This window comes from Leptosomus discolor, chromosome 5 (genome assembly GCF_034619465.1).
Source record: "Leptosomus discolor isolate bLepDis1 chromosome 5, bLepDis1.hap2, whole genome shotgun sequence".
Taxonomy (NCBI): Eukaryota; Metazoa; Chordata; class Aves; order Leptosomiformes; family Leptosomidae; genus Leptosomus; species Leptosomus discolor.
The window spans coordinates 64,851,516-64,869,043 of NC_141395.1; the positions used below are offsets into that span (position 1 = coordinate 64,851,516).

Genomic DNA, 17,528 nt, shown 5'->3' on the forward strand with positions numbered 1-17,528 from the left:
ATGTGTTCTATCAGAGTTTAGTATCTATTAACTTCTTATATGATGCCTTTTACTGATATTAGTGGCAATGATGATGAAGTTTTCTGAGCAGACTGAGAGCCTTCATTAGTCTGATACATCTGAATTGGAAAGTTTGCAAATATTCAGACATAATAACTGATAAATATAATTGGTCACTAATTCACTTGTTATAAATTAAGAAGAACCTTCAATATATTGCACTTCCAAGAATGTAATGACTAGGAAGACAACTGGAGGAGACTACACATAAGCATGGGCAAGTGAAAGAAAGCTTAGGTTCCACATCTGTGTCAGTGTACTTTAGTTCTAATCCTCACTAGCCATCCTAGCATGACACAGAGAACAAATTTTAGGCTTACCAAGCTATAGCACCAGCTAATGATATAAGACTGTTTCAATTATTTTTTAAATTATTTTTAGCAATATATACTGGGAAATACCTGATTAGGAAACATGAAAAGATTTGTCTAACTGCTAATGCAGTTTTAAAGGCTGTATAAAAATCAAATATAATTTCCATTTGCAAATTACTTCAATTTACAATTTTTTCAGCTATTTAAGAATACAACACTTTTCAGCGTCTTCATTCACCCTACTGCAACTTATGAAGGTTGTGCACCTGCATAAACGCAGAGGAAATTCTATAATAAGAATTTACTTTTGCACACAGAAAAGCATGTGCATGCACGTGCACACACACAATTATATGAGCAGTGCACACGAGGACATTCTGTTCACTAATGTTTGTTATGACTATTGACTTTTTATGTTTTCCAAATGTACATACCAGGTATTATTCCTCTGTCTGGGTATTTACTCTTAATTTTATATTTACATCTTTGTCTTCTTCACTTACACTACAGCATTTTTTACTTGCCTGAAGTAAATTTCACATTGATGATATATGAATGTTCACTTTAATTTATCAGCATAATTTTGAACTTCTATCCTCTAAAGAGCCTGCAAGTCCTCACAGCTCAGTGTCATTAATGATATTTATGCATAATTCTTGTTCTACTTACCAAGATATAGGAAAAATATTGAACATTACTAGGCCTAGAACTGAGCCATCTGAGATGCAACACAAAATGACTTACAGGGAGTAACTGGTAACTATTCTTTGTATACATTTTGCCAACTAAGTACACTACATATTTAAAGACAACACTGAGTATTTTTCCCACTAGTTTGTATAATAAAACAAAAAATGTAAGTATATGGAATTAGATTTTGTATTTAGAAAATTTTCATCAATTACTCCATTACCTCTTTCCAGGGTTCAGAGCTGACTGGCTTTCTTACAAAAAAGAGGTCTCCCTTCCTTTTTCCCTCTGTTATTCGCTTTGCACTGTTTCTTTGTTTTCTCTTTAATTCTAATGTATTTATAAAGTCCTTCCACGATCGTCTCTTATATCCTTTGGTAGTTGTAATTCAGCAACTGTGATGGTATTTCTTATTATATCCTCACAGCTTCCTATTACTTTATGGCTTTATTCATTAGTCATGTGGTTCTCTTCTCACCTTTTGCAGAATTTATTTCTGATCTGTATATCCTTATGACTGCACTAGGAGCTTTAATGGTCTCTTACTATGATTTATAGCTTTCTTTTGCATTAGGATAGTCTGTTATTACATACTTAATATATTTACTTCCACTTACTGCCAGATCTCCTGTGGATTATCTTAACCTTTTTTCGAAGTTTGTTTTGGTGGGGTTTTTAAGGTCTGTTGTCCTTGTATGTACACTTAAATTGCCTTAATCCCTCAGATTCTTAGACAGATTCTGTTTCTTGTAACTAAGGCTAAAGTAACTACCATTCTAATAATTTCTGCAACGAAAAACTGACCAAGCTTGTTTCTAAAAACTTAGTTGGCCCATATCCCACCACTCTGCTCCTTCAATAGATTTCCGACTAAATGAAAACCTGCTTTTCATCAAATAAAGTCCTTTACATATTTCTGATTCTTTTTCAGAATAGAAAGAATACCTTGCTCTTCTAATTTAACATTCCATAATGGCAGCACTACACTTTTATTTGCTTTTTTTCTGAATACCAGATACATATTAAAATATAATACCAACTGATGTATCATAAGAAATCCATCTTTTTTATTTCTTGATTGTCTTAATGTAAATAAATAAATTTACCAGATATTTGATACAGTACCTCTACCTCCTTTTTTTGTTTATTTGGTGCAATACCTTAAAAAATACAAATTTTTTAGCTGGCTGCCATATTATTCTCTCCATTGGCAGATACCAATAGCATCCTAATCCTAACTCTGATTTCTTTTAGGGTTAGTCGCAGACTTCAGTTGAGAGTGTATGCTCCTAGATCTTTTTTAATGGAAACTACATATACATATTCTCTTGAATAACCCAGTTTGTCTTCATTAACAGGTTTTCAGTCTGAACACCATTTCACATACTCCTGTCATGAATTACGAGCCACTAACATTTAAATTTATGTATGTATGTCTCATGTTTCAGGATGCAACTAAAGGAAAATTAGGGAGCAGAAATACAGGATATGTTGTAAACTACTATGGTCACCACTGTGTAAACTGCAATCACCAGTCCATTCTTACCTTTTTCCTGCATCAGTAACAAACTTTGCAAAAGGTAAGAGGAATAGTCATTCTAAATAGATCAAGCTTTAATTTAATTCAAGTTGCATTAGTTTTTAAACAGCAAGACACTGAAATCACAAGTTTGGGGTTTTAAGCTTTATTTCTGTGTATCGTTTTGTGTAGAAACTTTCTAGAACAGAATAGTACAGTGTGCTGCTGTGCTTCACAGCTAAAGGACCCTGGGGGTACTGGCTGACAGCTTGTTGAACACGAGCTGGCAGTGTGCCCAGGTGGCCAAGAAGGCCAACAGCATCCTGGCCTGTATCAGAAACAGTGTGGCCAGCGGGAGTAGGGAGGTGATCGTGACCCTGTATTCAGCACTGGTGAGGCCACACCTTGGATACTGTGTGCAGTGTTGGGCCCCTCACTGCAAGAAAGACATTGAGGTGCTGGAGCGTGTCCAGAGAAGGGCAATGAAGCTGGTGAAGGGTCTAGAGAAAAAGTCTCACGAGGAGTGGCTGAGGGAACTGAGGTTGTTTAGCCTGGAGAAGAGGAGGCTGAGGGGAGACCTTATCGCTCTCTATAACTACCTGAAAGGAGGTTGTAGTGAGGTGGAGGTTGGTCTCTTCTCCCGAGTAACTAGTGATAGGACAAGAGGAAATGGCTTCAAGTTGCCTAGAGGAAGTTTAGACTGGACATTGTGGAAAATTTCTTTACTGAAAGAGTGGTCAAACATTGGAACAGGTTGCCTAAGGAAATGGTAGAGTCACCATCCCTGGAGGTGTTCAAAAAACATGTAGATGTGGCACTTCGGGACGTGGTTTAGTGGGTATGGTGGTATTAGGTCAAAGGTTGGACTTGATGATCTCAGAGGTGTATTTCAACCTAATGATTCTATGATTCTATGATTTACAGTTTTGGGGATTCTGTGTCTAAAGTCACCAAAGCAAATGGAATGGCAGCATTCCAATGTAAGGTTACAAATGCCTAATGCACAGGCTACGGTAATAAAAGCCATTTCAAGAACATTTAGCAAAGCTATAGTTTCATGTTTAGCAAAATTTTCAGTATAAACATAACTTTCAGCTAGCTAGTTTAAATCCATTAACAGGTTTGTGGAAGGTCTTGCTAGCAGATTCATTTGTAATTCAAAACTGGATGAAAAATAATACTCTAAAGACTGTTAGTCTTTGCTGCTGTCATAATCATCTCTCATTTCTCTCCCACAGGAGCTGAACTCTGCTTTTAATTGCACTCAACACTGTAGCACTTCCTTAATTCCATCTTTTTAAGGAAATTCCCCTTTATTATAATTAACTCTCTGGAAAAAAAAAACAACTAAAACACACCCCACAAAAAAAAAAACAAAAAAAAAACCAAAACACAAAAGAGCAGATGCCTGTATTTTGGGATTGAATCTCAAATTCTGTAAGTTATATAGAACTGGAAATTTTTGTTAAGTTGTTAAGAAGTTGGAAGCTTCAGTTCAAGGTTGGTTGGGGTTTTTTTGAAAGACGTGGTGTCAAGACTAAACAGAAATTAAGCCTCAGTGCAACAGCCCTTCACTTACCCTTAACTTCACTTAGGACATGCAGACCAGTATGTTCTTGCTTAGCAAACAAACATAATGGAACAAGTTTATCCTCTGACACAAAAAACAATGGAGAAAAGAAGTTGTGTGGCAGCGCAATATATCCACATGAAAGATGTCAGAATCTGTATTATATGCTTCAAGGATGAGAGAATACATACTATGTGGTAGGCAGTTTTTCTGCTGATTCAAATATACCAGTCTAATGCTGCAAGTTTGGGTACAGAAAAGGCTGACCAACAGCTGTGAAGGTTCTAGCAACTTCCTTGCTGGATCTTACACAGAAAGTCTACTTAGTCAAGAAAGAAGACTAGGAGTTTGCTTAATAAAGATAGATAAATAACTTCATTAATAAGGATACTAGAGGGAATAATACTAGAGGGAAGAGAAGTCCAATAAGCATTCCTAATTGACTGGAAAAAGAAACCAGAAAAAAAATTACATTAAAAGTGTTGCATATATTTTAACACTGGTTATGATTAAACATTAGATAATGCCAAGTGAAATATTAGATTCCGTATTTGCTGAAGCCTGAAATAATGATTTGGCAGCTTTAGGTTTTCTTATCACAAGCCTTAAATGAAGGCAGAATACTTTTATAACATAAACCAAAAAGTTCTGAACTTCTCCCTGTCCTCTCTCCACTCAACCAAATGTGGTGATTTGGAGGATTTGGGGCAAAGGCAAAAAGTTCCTGCCCAGCGCAACAGGTGTAACAAGTGTGTCTGCCTAGTGACTACCCCCGCTTCCTAGATGCCCTTGCTTAATAGGTATGATCTTCTGCAAGTGGAACCAAATAATAAGAAAGAGGATAGTTCACCCAGCTTGGAGATGTCATCAAGGCTAAGACGAAGGTGAGGTGGGGGAGTTGCTCTTTATGTGAGAGAGCACCTGGAGTGTACTGAGCTCTGCCTAGGGGAGATGATGAGAGAGTTGAGAGCTTATGGATAAGAATTATGGGGCAGGCTAATATGGGAGACATTGTTGTGGGCGTTTACTATAGGCCACCGAATCAGGATGAGGAAGTAGATGAAGCCTTCTACAGACAGCTGGAAGCAGCCTCACAATCATAGGCCCTGGTCCTCATGGGTGACTTCATCCACCCTGATATTTGCTAGAAAAGTAACCACAGTCCAAGAGGTTCCTGAAAAACATTGATGATAACTTTTTGACTCAGATGGCGGAGGAACCAATTAGGAGAGGTGCGCTGCTGGACCTCATACTAACAAAGAAGGACTATTTGGGGATGTGAAGGTTGGGGGCAGCCTTGGCTGGAGTGACTGCAAGATGGTGGAGTTCAGGAAGAAGCAGGGCAATCAGTAGGATTGCAACCCTGGACTTCAAGAGAGCTAACTTTAGCAACTTCAAAGACTGGAGAACAGCCCTGCAGAGAAGGACCTGGGAGTTGTAGTAGACAAGTTGACTGTGAGCCATCAATGTGCCCTTGTGGCCAAGAAGGCCAATGGTATCCTGGGGTGCATTAAGAAGAGTGTGGCCAGCAGGTCGAGTGAGGTTATTTCTCCTCCTCTACTCTGCCCTGATGAGGCCACATCTGGAGTACTCTGTCAAATTCTGGGCCCTCCAGTTCAAAAGGGACAGGGAACTACTGGAGGGAGTCCAGTGGAGGGCTACGAAGATGATGAGGGACTGGAGCATATGTCTTATGAGGAAAGGCTGAGAGACCTGGGCTTCTCTAGCCTGGAGAAGAGAAGACTGAGAGGGGACCTTATCAACCAACTCTTATGAATATCTAAAGGGTAGGTGTGAAAAGGATGGGGCAAGATTGTTTTCAGTGGTCCCCAGAGACAATACAAGGGGCAATGGGAACAAACTGAAGCACAGGAAGTTCTGCCTCAACAGAAGCAAAAACTTCTTTACATTAAGGGTGACAGAGCACTGGAACAGGCTGCCCAGGGAGGTTGTGGAGACTCCTTCCCTGGAGATATTCAAAACCTGCCTGCATGCAGTCCCGTGTAACCTGCTGTAGGTGAACCTGCTTTAGCAGGGGGGTTGAACTAGATGATCTCCAGAGGTCCCTTCCCACCCCTACCATTCTGTGATTCTGCAATTCAGCCCCCAAAATGTTTTACAGATGCAAAACTATTACTCTTGATACATTTCAGTTATGATCATTTCTTCAGTTTATGCAAATCATGCAAAAATCTCTTCCTGGCATGACTGGAATTATAATACCCTGTATAGTACCCATCATATCCTTGATCGTATCTAAGAATGTATGTACTGATGTGTCAGATCAGAAATACACTGAGCCTAATATTTTGTTTCTGACAATGAACAGTAACAGATAATTCACCAGGAGTGTCAGAAACTGTGATTGTACAGAATGAGATTCATCGCTTCATACATCATCACAATTTCCAGCAATTGTGGACTGCAGGCTTCTTGAATGGAGCCCTTCAAGCAGGCCTTTATGTTTAACATACTTTCATAAATTTTCCTTTTATGAATTTCTGATGCAGTTGTCAATCTATTTATAATTGTTCTGTCTATAATATCACATGCCAATGTTTTCCACAACTTAATTATGTGTTCCACAGAAAATTTCTACCTTTTGTTTTAAATCTTCTGCCTGATAAATCAAGTGTCCCTATTTATTTTACTGTCAGAACTGAATGTTCCTTATATACCTGATATATAATACTCATTATTTTATGAATCCTTCATATCCTTTCTCACGTATTTCTTTTCAAGATTTAAAAGCTTTATCCTATTTTATTCTTCTCCTTATAGATGCTTTTCCATATGTGCTTCCACCCTTTTTCCCTTTTCTGTACTGTTTCTCACATTATTATACCTATCTTGACATAGGGTATCAGAATACTAATGTGCTTCAGGAATTAGGTCATAGAGAAATTGCGTTTAACTGTCAAATGTTTAAATTATATAAATATACTTAGATTAATTTACCCTTAGGTTTTCAAAATAATGAAAATTCATTGTATTTCATTTGGAAACACCTAAATAACTTTAAAAAGTTTAAAAGTTTATGGGATAAAAATATTCATTGAGATTGACACAATTCTTTGAATAGGCTTTTTAAAGTTCAGGGTGGGGAGGTAAGAAAAAGTAATTTCTTCAAGGTTCGTTTTCAAAGCTCTAGATTGCTGCATTTTGGTGGGTTTTTTCAGTTGCATGACCTACTGTATACAGAAGAAATAAACACACGGTAAGTATACAAGAATGGCTGCTTTTCTTTTTACTGACATGTCATGACCAGGAAGCTGTGCATTGGGACTGGTCACCTGTATATTGGATGGCATGTAATTATCAAAAATTGCTCTGACACCAGTTTGACATTGTGTCAATCTTTAATCTAAAGAAATTGCTTTAGCACGTTCATAGGATGGTTTGGTTTAGTTACTGGTTCATTTTGCAAGTGAATTTGTACCCTGAATCACCTGAAGTGATTTTCACAGGCAAAACAGATGGACAATGACAAAAAAACGGAGCAGCATCTGAAGTTCTGAGTAATCTGTAGTCCCTGTATAAGCTTTTTGTCTTGTTGTCAAGATTTAGTCATGAATGCAAAGAGTGTCATTTATGTATCCAAAATACACTTTTGGCTGTAATGGCCTGAGACATAAAAAATGGAACTATGAATGTATATAGTTTACACAATGTACAATACATACTAATGAATTTCATCCAGAATCTAGAAACAAGAGCGATTTGGGATTCTTTCTGCAGGAATTGCTGTTCTCCCACAGCCCGTCATTTACTTTGCTGAATAAAGTAAACAGAGACCATGGCAGAACATCTGACATGGAAGTGTGAAGTTTAATTACTTTGGAATGACAAATGCAACAATCACATGTTTTGGGTTTAGGTTGTTTTTGGATTTGTGGGTTGGTTGTGGAGGTTTTTCCGTGCCTTATTTTGAGATTTATGTTATCCTCTGCTTTACGTGTAATATCCTTTCCCCCACCATACAACTCATGCAGCACAAAATACAGCTGTTTCAGCCTTACTTGCAAGATTTGCCAGTTCAGTCAAGATAAGAGCAATCGGTCTCCCTCACTACTCCAGAAATTGCCATCCTGAGACAATAGTAAATGACCACATCCAAACAATACTGCATGTATTCTGCTGGAGTAAGCACAGTGAAAGTGTTCCCTGTTAAATTATGAAGTCATCTTCCTATCTGTACTTTTTCCAGACAGTGCTGAGTCAGAGACTCCAAATTTTTTTGCATTTGTTTGTTTTTATTACTGATCATGCTTTGTAAGTATTCATTAGTAAAATGCCCTAGGTCTAAACTATTATTTATCTGGTTTCTACAAAACAGAATTACAAATAAGCAAGATTTGTAAGCACTCTGGGCTGCTCAGTCCAAAGAGGATTAAAGGGAGCCATGGAAGCACAAACACAGTAGTCAGTAAATCTTTGCCCAAGGGGGATGGTGGAAAAACCTGAGTACTCTTCTAAAATATAAGGCTTCATGAGAAATATTTTTCAATTTGTTTCTGAATGTCGGTAAGACTTTGGGAAATAACATAATATAATCCTATCTCTGTTGAGAAGAAGGTATGTAAAAGCCCATCCAAATGTAAAACAGCTCATTCGAAAAGTGCTCATGGGTATCTGTTTGACTCCAGATGAGAATGACTTCATACATATTAAAAAGTATCATCAGAATAATGAAAACATGTATCTTCAGATACAGCTTACAAATTTTCACTTTTGCAGTACTCATGAGCATAGGAAAGGTAAGAAATTAGGAACAGCCTCAGAAATGTTTCTTCAAGAGAAGAGCACTTAACCACCAGAATATACTATTTTTTTGCAATAACAACAAAAATGAAATACTGTCTTCCTAACATTGTGCACCTTAATCAGAATAAAATCTTTTATACCATCACAGGAATACAATAAACTAAGGAGACAGTACAAAACTATAAAGGAAATCAACTAACTCTGTGAAATCCCTGTACATAAGATTAAAAAAATAAAATAAATCCTTGCATTGCATAGATGCTATCATTCAGTCTACAGTACCTGAGAGGAAAACAGTTCAGGATGCATTTTTACAATAAAATGGTCTTACTCCTTCAAGAACGAGTCTTCTACTCCCTATGTTCCCCACTGTTCTCTTCAACTCTTGTGTTACCTACTGACTAACACAGGAAGAAAAAAAGTTATTTTTTATTGTTATCACTTCCTGGTGCAGTTCTTTCGTGACTATGTAAAGGCCTGAGCTAACACGAGGTAGGGGATGAGCTGTAAATAAGAGTTGAAACATATTTCTTCAAAATCAGTATGACTTTGTGGCCATGTAAAATGTTCATTTGTATCATAATGAGCCAAGGTGATCCTGTGACTACATCGGACGCTATGCCTGATGCAAGCACACACTGCAACTTAACAAAGAGTTGTTTCACCTAGGCTTGACTCTATTATATGGCAATAAATCACAGGTACTAGATGAGCTTTAGCTTATTGTACTCTAGAGAAAGACAGGGTGATTCATAACTTTGGTCATGCACATACCCTATAAGATGAGTGGGACAACATGAGCCAGGGGATTGAAGGACTCCCAACATGTGTCTTCAACTCATTAGCTAGGACTGGCTAGATCAGCCAACTCATCCAGAGGACAGGTCATACCACTGCCTATCCATGAAGAAGAGACCACAAGAGATGTTTGGACCTCAAAGAGATGTTCGGAGATAATAAATTCTTGTGGGTTGATTCTGAATGTAAACAATGATTTCCAAATAAGGAAAAAAAAAATGGAAAAGCTTTTTCCCCCACGAGGACATTCAGGCATTGAAGAAGTTTGCCCCCACAAGTTGTGCACTCTGCATCTTTGGACGTTTCCAAGACCAGCTTGGATAAAGCCCTGAGCAACCTTGTCTAACCTCAGAGCTGAGCCCACTTTGAGCAGCAGGTTGGACTAGAGAGCTCCTGAGCTCCCTTCTACACTGAATTATCCTGATTATAAGGTTCTATCATTCTGTCTTGCTTTCCCTTACAACCTAGTTATGCAGACGCACACATAACATACTAATTCCAGGATTAAAGTCTTGATTTACAACTTTGGTTAATTTGTATTTCCATGGATGTGACAGTTTCTTAAAGTCAGATTCACCCTTTACTAAGGACCGAGTCTATTTATTGTAAATGTCACAAATTAACTAAATATGTCTTTTTAAAAAAAGCATAACTTCAGCCTATTGTTAAGTGACAGAATTAAGATTTTTGTCATGTAACTCATGCCTACGTGTGCCTGTTCTGCCTGGTTTGAAACATGTTTGTACACTACACTTCAAAGTACAAGCTGAGAAATGAATACAGAAAAAAATCACTAGAACAGGGTACCATGGAAAGGCTTTCTATTTCTTCAGAAATACATAAGAACAAATAGTACAAAATAAGACTGTAGAGAAGTAGTAGAAGAAGTAGTAGAAGTAGTAGTAGAGAAGCCTCCATCTCTACTGTTGAACATGTGATTTGATATTTTTTCCCTGTCTTAAATTCAGGTCTTTTTCATGTTTCAGTTTTTCATGTTTCCTTCAGAAAAAGAGGATGAAAATACAAAGCACAAAGCATGGATTATCAAAGACTCAAACCAGACAATATTTTTATCATTAGTATTCCTCCTATTCCTGACTTTCTGCTTACTCTGTTCTATAGGTAAGCATTATCCCTTCTACAGGGAAGCATTATCTTCTGTTCTCTGTTTTAGATGGGGAGCACTCCAAAACTTCGCTGCTTTTGCAGTTACATCAAATTTTTTTTTGCAGTTAAATCAAATAAAAAATTAATTCTGTCTACTATCAGTAAACAAATACTCTGCTAATCACTTTTCAGTAGGTTTTTATGACTGCACTTTGTTTGCCATACTAATCGAATAATTTTTTCAATCTATTTGGCTACAACCACAACATTTTTCTAAAGGCATTTTTCCTGTGTTAAGCAGTATCTTCTGTTCTTTAAGTTTGAACTCATCTGTGTCAGATTACAAACCATCTATCATCCAGAGCATTTAACATCCTTGTTAGGATCATATTACTCACAAACACTTTTTTCTGAGTCCTTCCTCTGAGCAGTAAGTACAGATTTTAAAACTTTGTATAATAACTAGTGAGAAAATCAGTGATGATATGAAAGGCAGTGTCAACAGCCTTCATTAATAAAAAAAACCCCAATTATTATACTTGTCAGTTTCTAATTTGAAGTGATTTTTTGAGAAAAAATTGCCGGGCGTGAGGAGGTTGGGTTTTTTTCCCCCATTTTAATCTCTGCTTACGAGCACCTCTGTTTCTTGTCTGTTTTGATTTTCCTCCAACACATTATTATTTTCATTGGTATCTGTACTACTGAGGTGTGATTATCTATCCCTGCGCTGCCACATTTATGTCAGGTAAAGGTTTTCCTCTGTAGCCTTACATATGAGCATCATTTGATCAAGTACGTTGACTGAAAATAAATCTAACCTATTCAGACACTGGATGGCTGCATAAATCAAGTCACTGCTTTGTTATAAAGATATGATTGAGAGCCTGTCATTTTAATGCATGTGTCTGTTGTAGGTTAATCATCAACAACTGTATACTTAATTTTTAAATGCCTCCCGAAGGCTGATTTCTACTGTAACTGAGCCGGCAATTAAAAAATACCATGTTGAAGTCTAACATGAATTTACTGCATCTTCCCCCCCAAAAAAGAAAATCCCTTTTCCGTAATAACTATCATCTGTCTGCTCATCCTCGCTTTGCTTTTAGTTAGCACTAGTTGATATGTTCTTCACTAATATAGCTTACAAGTTCTGCAAAGCACTGAATGTTTATAATTTTGTTCTTTCATATCACTGGTGAAATGGATTAAGAGTCAGGAAATACTAATTTTCACCATTATTAAATTGCAAATGACAGCAAAGACATGGAAAATGGCACATAAGGTGCCACGTTTATTTTAGAAAAATTATCGTTGAGGAATAAGAGAGTGACAGGCTTTGTATTCTAGATATTACAGGAGGCGTATAGTGCTAAAACCAGTCCCAGGGAATGATCCCCAGGCATCAGGCCATGAATGCAGAGTACACTACCTAAGGTTCCTCTAGAGTGAATGGGCAACATTCAGGTTGGGTAACACATGGACAAAATTTCCTCAGGGCCCTTCTTCACTGTTCTAAGATATATTTTTTTTCTGTTCTTACTGCTCAAAATCTTTGAGGAAATGCGTCATTGTCACGCGTATTGTAAACCTCCAGGGTGACGTTTTTACAATAAAATGCATAATGCCATCCTGGAATAGTGATCGAAGCCTACATTATGAATAACTGGAACAGGCTGCCCAGGGAAGTGGTGGAGTCACCATCCTTGGAGGTGTTCAAAAAAACATGTAGATGTGACACTTCAGAATATGGTTTAGTGGGCATGGTGGTGTTGGGTTGACAGTTGGACTTGATCTTAGAGGTCTTTTCCAACCTAATGATTCTATAATTCTATGAATAATGAAGACAAGCCAAACATATTCTTGTTCATACTGTCAACTGAGGTGGAACGTAGGACATATCGATCCCACAACTGTATCTCACTCAGTCTCAGGAAGAGAGGAAACCTGAGGAAAACAGATCCTTGCACAAAATTGATGACCAGGTGTCCGGGACTTGGCAGAAAAATTAGGTGCTAAGTTATTTCAAAGTGAAAAGAAAGCCACAGGCCAATACACTTCATTTATTCTCTATGAATGTTTATTTAAGCATATTGTTTCTCTATAAAACACTCTATATTATTTGTCTAACCACTATTTAAACATACTCCTAATATTTTAAAACTTCGTTAACAGAGTTTGTAAGCTTGGATTCAGAAAAAAGCCAGCAAGTGCAATATTATTTTTGAAGTTAAAATGTAAATATCGTCTTACAAAATCCACTCTGAAATTCAAGAATGCTGTGTTTAAAGCAACTGGTACACTGATATTATTTATCTAGGACTATATGTTTTTTCATATTTTTATTTGAGCTTCCAGCCTTCATAAATCATTTATTTATTTTTTTTTTAAATTAGAAATGGCTTCACAAAACTCTTACAGGGAAATTATGATTGCTGTAAATTTGTAACGAATAAAGTGTGCTCATTAAATTGTCCTTAGCTGTGCTATAAAGGAAAGTAAACAAGTTCACAATACAAAAAAAAAATTGATGGAAACATGTCATACCCACTGAAGTTTATCAGGAATGTTCCCAGGTCAAGGATAGACTCAAATTGATAAGAAACAAGTAACTAGTTATTAGGAATAAATTCTGATTTGGCAACCCAAACAAAGACCTACATTTTTGTGTTCTTATTCTTTCTCATCCACCCAGTCCATAAAGGAGTCTTAAGCTAACACGCTTTCTTGAAGAAGTTAATTATAAGGATCAAAAGAGTTTTAAGTATCTCAGACAGAATCTTTTAAAACTGTACTTTTTTTGTTGCAACTAAGCTAAGGGAAAGATTTTTTTCATGAAATGTAATTTTGTTCTCCAAAGACTATATAAAACAAATGCAAAGGGAGTGTTTCTGTTGGGAAAAAAAAACCCGCAAAATCACTGTTGCAAGGGAGAAATTAATTTTGTTAGCCATTGTTCTCTAATAGCTGTCTATTTTAATGAAATTGATATGATGCACAAAATATGCAGTATCAAACAATGAAATATTTCAATTTATTTCACAACAGAAATAAATTGCCTATGATTTCACCAACATAAATTTCATTCAGTATGTATAATGTTACATTGCATCTAGATTTATACCATAAAAATTATAATTTGGCTAAAATTAGAAACAGAGTGATGGTCTAGACAACACAATACTTCAATTTACTGTGGAAAATTCTAAGCCTCCTTTATGTTTTAGGAAAATTAAATAGGAAACATTCTGAAATAGCCAAGAATACACTATCAGTAAGAGAGAAGTGAAATGAATGATTTTGTTTTAAAAGGAGTAATTACATCATATTTTAAATTTTTCTTTGATTACAGAGTATCTAGGTGTCCCACTATTTTGTATGAACATGCCAGTGGTAGGTCAAATTTTAGAATGCTAGACAATGATTTTCTTAGGAGTACACTTTTACCCAGAGAGAACAGAGCTGAAAACTTTGGATTTTTTCTTTGTCATGGTAGAAGTAAAGTACTTTTTCCTTACAACATTTCACTGCTACATGATCAAACACTTCACATTAATGCACACCTTCATGCTAAAAAATAATAAAAAATTTGCATAATTATGAGTTCTTTGAAAAGAAATTGTGATCTTTATTCAGACTGCAGCAGTAGTTCTCTGAACTGAGAGCTCTGAGCACATGCTTTATGACAACCACTATTTTCTGCCACTTTCCAGTTCTATCCACCAAAAAGGTATTGGTTAATTCAAAACTAATCATCATTTCAAGTTCAATTAGTCCAATACCTTTGCTGGGTTGGTTTTTTTTGTTTGTTTGTTTGCTTTTGTAATAACTAAACACTCCAAACATGTAGCAGGAGAAATTGTCAACTCTTTTTCAACAATAGCTAAATTAAGCTGCTAATCAGGAATAGAAGATAGAGATTTAATGTCTTTGCCTAGGACAGTGGCAAATATATACTTTCCATCCTCACCCACTCTCATCAGGAGACTACTGTAAGGTCATCTTTCATAGAATTTTCTGGGAAGGAAGTTCTATCACTTTTTCCATACAATTTAAGTAAAGTCTTTGTCTTAATTCAGGCTAGAGTACCTGCCAGAATCCAGGACACCCATGTCAAAGCAGCCTAGAGAATCATTCCAGTTTTCTGCTGGGTGATCATTAAATATTCCATTAAAAGTGACCAACAGCAAAATGAGAGACTGAAACATGGCAACCAAAGTATCCTAGAGGCAAGCATTGTAACACTTACGTGTTCAGCTACTCTCAGAATATTTAACTCGTAACTTCCAAACACTGGATAAATTATTCCATAATGACATTGCTACTTCTTTCACCAATGAATGTCTCAAACCCTATCTTTTAACTCAGGCAAAAGGAAACATTTCACTAGAGCTCATTTATTTTCAGTTGTTTGTTTTGTTGAGAAAAAATGGGGAAAATAGTTTCCCCAAACTAATCATTTTCTCTCAGTTTCACTTCCAAAATGAAAACACCATCTTCATTCAATTCTAGTTATCAAACATCACAATCAGCCCTTGACATCAGACAACAAAAGCCAATTCTTTCCCACTACTTAAATGAAAATGGCCTATCAAGATTTTCTTAAAGAAAAGACTTGGCGTAACTGAAATATCATAATGACTGAAGGGAAGGCTATGGAAAGTTAGCACTTCATGAAGAATTCCAAGTCTCGTCTCATGGATAACCCCAGACTATCTACTTGTATATTCTAGCTCACTGTTTTACTCAGAACCAAAAGATAGGGGTATTTTGTTACACAGCAGATGTGCAGAAGAAAAGATTCATTTTTTTTCTAAATCAATTGCTGTAATAGTCACGTAAAGCAACAAAATGTCTAAGAAACAATTTTATACTACTACTTACTATTCAGATCAACCAGTATGTTTTTTTGTAATTTTACAACTTATGTACTATTTGTTTTCCAGAATGAAATATCAAGAGCCTGGTTTTAGTTTTAGAAATATACTTCTATGTAGACTTTGTAAGCTAAAATATCTTGAACTAAACATCAAGCTATAGTCTAAGGGGATATAAAGTATTACCACTGTAAATCTAATTAACAAATTGTCATTAATTAAGCCTTCCAAATCTATTTTTCCTAACATATGGGGGGATACTTTTACATAATTGAATAAATGAATCTAATTTAGGGAATATAAATGACAAGCTAAAAAAAGAATATGCTCTCAATCTGCTTCTCTACATGAGCAGTTATTAAATTAGCATTGTAATTTTTTATGTTTTGTAAACAGATGAGAATTTCCATATATAAAGTAATCTTATTAAATCATTTAAATATAGCCAAAGCCTTTTGCAGAAAAAAAATTAAATTATTGTTTGAAGCTCATGACTGAATACATAAAACACACTCAAGAGTAACACAATGTACATTTAGCTATTCAAGTGATTCATATTGTCTGTATGTCATTGGTGTTACCTCACCAATAATTATTATAAATTATTGTTTAAAAATTATTTTAGCTGACAGATAGTTCAAAAGATTTCAGTTTAACAGCTTGAAAAACTCAATGGCAATTAAGTAATATTCTAATACAGGTAATTAACTACGTAGGTGGCAGTATGAATTAACTCAAATTATGAAATACTACTTGCTGAAGCTGAGACTTATTTTATAGGCTTCTACCATACCCTGAAGTAGTAAGGAATGTTACCTATAGGCATCACTTGTAGAAACTGAGACTGATGTTTCCTAAACAATGTAATTATTTAATTAGGGATATTTTCTTATTATAAAATTAAAACCAATTTAGTTTATTTGGTCTATGCTATGTTTGGGGTTTTTTTGTATTGATAATAAGAAAACAAGGCTCTACTGACTTTAACATGGCTAACCAACCACCTGTTGTATCACCTCTTGTTCAAATGCCTCTGTTGTGCAGAACCCTCATAATGATTTATGAACCAGTTAAGAGCTTAAGGTCTGACTGGAGAACATCACTGTTATTTATGGGTTTATATACATCCGCTTTTTGTGAACCAATAGTATATTTAAACCAATATGACAAACAAGGATTTGTCATATTCACATGGTTCCTGAGTAGTGTGATGCTATGTTATCACAAAACTACCAGGCCAGAAAACCACAGAATGTATCATTTATTTTTTCTACTTATCTGAAACTGATCTTGAAAGAGGTTGTTTTTAATGTTTTTTTCTTCTAGTTGTTTTACACAATGCAACTACACTGAGACCAAGAACTGCAGATGCCAGCCTAATAAAAATATTGTTACTACTGCTAAGGCAACAAACAAATAAACAAATAGAAATCCTCTTTAAAGATAGCATATTTGGAATAAAATCCAAACCAAAAACTGCTGTAGCTACTCAGCTCACAGTATTGCATCTCACAGATCTGGATGGAAATTTCCAGATGAGTGTAACAGTAGCCATACTCCCAGCACATTATATAGTGAGACCACACATAGGGTTCTCTGTACAGAAAATCCTCCAGAGAGAATCTGTGACCAACAGGTGTCACCAATGCTACGTTCCCCATCTCTGTGTTGAACGGACTCCATGCCATTCACTTTATGACATTATGGAACTCCCTGAATGTTTCACCAAACCTTACCAGTACAACAGTCCATTCCATTCTGTTTCTAAATTTCTACATTTTTAATACAATAATGGTTAAAATGGTTAGACCTACAGACAATGAGGTGAATGA

The 17,528-nt window shown here is 36.0% G+C and overlaps 1 protein-coding gene across 3 annotated transcripts in view; it reads right to left on the reverse strand.

The window, feature by feature from the left end:
• CSMD3 (CUB and Sushi multiple domains 3) overlaps positions 1-17,528 on the reverse strand; it is a 697,991-nt gene that overhangs the window by 481,584 nt on the left and 198,879 nt on the right. The window lies entirely within an intron of this gene.